Source organism: Priapulus caudatus, unplaced genomic scaffold (assembly GCF_000485595.1).
Source record: "Priapulus caudatus unplaced genomic scaffold, Priapulus_caudatus-5.0.1 Scaffold1860, whole genome shotgun sequence".
NCBI classification, from domain to species: Eukaryota; Metazoa; Priapulida; class Priapulimorpha; order Priapulimorphida; family Priapulidae; genus Priapulus; species Priapulus caudatus.
Window position 1 is genome coordinate 5,617 of NW_014578921.1, and position 3,500 is coordinate 9,116.

Consider the following 3,500-nt stretch of genomic DNA (forward strand, 5'->3'; position numbering starts at 1 on the left):
GTGTGTGTGTGTGTGTGTGTGTGTGTGTGTGTGTGTGTGTGTGTGTGTGTGTGTGTGTGTGTATATATATGTGTGTATACGTGTGTGTGCGTGCGTGCGTGCGTGCGTTGTTTGTTTGTTGTGTGTGTGTGTGTGTGTGTGTGTGTGTGTGTGTATGTATACGCGCGTGAGCGAGTGTGTTTGCGTGTGTTCCGCCTTTGTTGTTTTCTATACATACTCTGTTTTCTTCTTTGCTGATTGAAAACGCACACTACTTTAACTGTCAAATGTGACGTTGTTTACTACATTTCACGTTCCCCTACACATGTAAACAACAACAACAACAACAACAACAACGTCGCCACCCTCTTGTGGGAACACTGGAACATGACGCCACCTGGTGCTAGATGCCTTAGCCGCCTTTACTCCATGCCGTTTCACTGACTTGCGTAACCGCAGCCATGCGAGAGTACGGCAAAAACAAACAAAAACAATAACAACAACAGGCACCGATAACGTCAGCGGGAAATGTTCAGTAAACAACAACTCGTGTTACAGTAGAAAGAGATCTCTGTGCGCATGCGCGAATGTAACGTGGGCCGCAACGCCGCACGACTGCATTATTTTTTTTATGTACAAATATTTTTCTTCCCGTCGCTTATGTTGTAAAATTGCACTTTTTTCGACTGTGTTGTCATCCATCGTTCATCATGTAACTGTATTTATATCATGTATGTACAAAACATTTTTCTCCTCACTGTGGCAAAGTATTACATTCTTATTTATTATTATTATGTAGAAACATGATTATTATTCTTGTGTACAAAATGTTTCTTCATGTTTTCCATCGTATTTACATTCCCTGTGAGGCCCAGCGGCATGTTGGCCGCCAGTGTCGCGTCACGCGTCCGTCATCGTCAACGCGTCACATCAAAATTGTCACCGTCGCGCGTTTGGCTGCATCGTCAACACGTGTTGCGATGTGTCACCGTCCGGCGGTCAAAAACTGTCACCATTGTGTGCACGTCATGTGTCAAATCTAGCATAGTACTGTCCATGTCATATGTCTAACCTGTCATATGTCCGAGTCATGTGTCAAATCTAGCATAGTACTGTCCAATGTCCATGTCATATGTCTAACCTGTCATATGTCCGAGTCATGTGTCAAATCTAGCATAGTACTGTCCATGTCACATGTCTAACCTGTCATATGTCTGAGTCATGTGTCAAATCTAGCATAGTACTGTCCATGTCATATGTCTAACCTGTCATATGTCTGAGTCATGTGTCAAATCTAGCATAGTACTGTCCATGTCACATGTCTAACCTGTCATATGTCCAAGTCATGTGTCAAATCTAGCATAGTACTGTCCATGTCATATGTCTAACCTGTCATATGTCTGAGTCATGTGTCAAATCTAGCATAGTACTGTCCATGTTACATGTCTAACCAGTCATATGTCAAATCTAGCATAGTACTGTCCATGTCAGATGTCTAACCTGTCATATGTCCAAGTTGTAAGTCAAACCTAGCATAGTACTGTCCATGTCTCATGTCTAACCAGTCATATGTCAAATCTAGCATAGTACTGTCCATGTCAGATGTCAAACTTGTCACCATTACGTCCACGTCATGTGTCAAATCTAGCACAGTACTGACCATGTCACATGTCAAACTTGTCACCATTATGTCCACGTCATACGTCAAACTTGTCACAATTATTACTACATCACATGTCAAACTTGTCACAATTATTACTACATCACATGTCAAACTTGTCACAATTATTACTACATCACATGTCAAACTTGTCACCATTATGTCCACGTCATACGTCAAACTTGTCACAATTATTACTACATCACATGTCAAACTTGTCACAATTATTACTACATCACATGTCAAACTTGTCACAGTTATGTCCACATCACATGTCAAACTTGTCACAGTTATGTCCACATCATATGTCAAACTTGTTACAGTTTGTTCACATCACATGTCAAACTTGTCAGTTATGTTCACATCACATGTAAAATCTGTCATAAATATGTCCACGTCATACGTCAAATCTGTCACAATTATTCCTACGTCACATGTCAAACTTGTCACAGTTATGTTCACATCACATGTCAAACTTGTCACAACTACGTTCACGTCATATTGTAAATCCGTCACAATTGTCCCTGTCAGATGTCAAATCTAGCATAGTTATGTCCACGTCACATGTGTAACTTGTCACAATTATGTCTACATCACATGTCAAACTTGTCACAGTTATGTCTACATCACATGTCAAATCTGTCACGTCAACTATGTCCACATCATATTCTAAATCTGTCACAGTTCTGTCAACATAGGACGTCAAATCTTTCATGTCATAACCACGTCTCCGCGAGTCGCGCGTCAAAAACTATCACAACTATGTTCACGACACAAGTCAACACTGTCACAAAAATATGTCCATATCACATGTCAAATACGTCACAACTATGTTGTCCCTACGTCACACGTCAAGACTGCCACCCTTTGCGCCGCGTCCGTCGTCACCGTCGGGCGTCAAAAACTACGTCAACACTGTACATCGGAAATCGTCACCCCACGTCGCGACCGCGATGTCGTCACATGTCAAAAACTGTCACCAACGCGACGGATAGTGTGACCGCAACGCCGCGCGTCAAAGTCTCTACTAGTAAGAAAAAATCTAATCGTAATATCGTCTCGTCAATTGAACCCACGCTAGGCGACCCGCCCGCCAAGACGATAAGTCGGAGGGAGGAGGGTGGTAAGGGAGGGTGGGGAGGGAGGGCCCTGACAGGTAGGTGCCCCCTACTTGCCGCGTAGATGCGTCAGTCTCGGAAGGGTGGAAAGAAGATGATAGGGAAGAAGAGGAAGGAAGGGAAGAAGAGGAAAGAAGAGGAAGGAAAGAAGATGAAAGGAAAGAAGAGGAAGCAAAGAAGATGAAAGGGAAGAGGAAAGAAATGAAAGTGTCAATGACACTGTAGCTCACCTTGGGTGTGATAGAAGAGCCCCCCCTCTATATAAAGCAAGAGTATATATGGGAGAACTCCCATTATATAGCATATCTCCCATTATATTATACTCTTGATAATGATGATATACGAGTAATTTTTGATGTGAAAATAAATGTTTCAGATCTGTTGGCATACAATCTGATGGCGTTGACCGTAGGCAGACACTGAAATGCATAGTGAAATTGCCAAAATCTACCTAATTTGCATAATTTAAAAAAATATAAAAACCCGTGTGATATGTTTTGGCCACCCACATACTAGAATTGAGTAAAATCCGTTAAACCTGAACTGACTTATGGCCATTTCCATTTTTGCCAAAAAGTGGACGTCGCTCGAAAGTAGGTCGACTGGCGTGCTCCAAAATAGGACATTCAAACCTCTCCCATAGGAGTAACAACTATATGCAATTTGAAACATGTGGGTCAAACGGTTCCTGAGTTATCGTTGACCTTAGCCAAATGTTGACGGACGGACGGACGGACGGACGG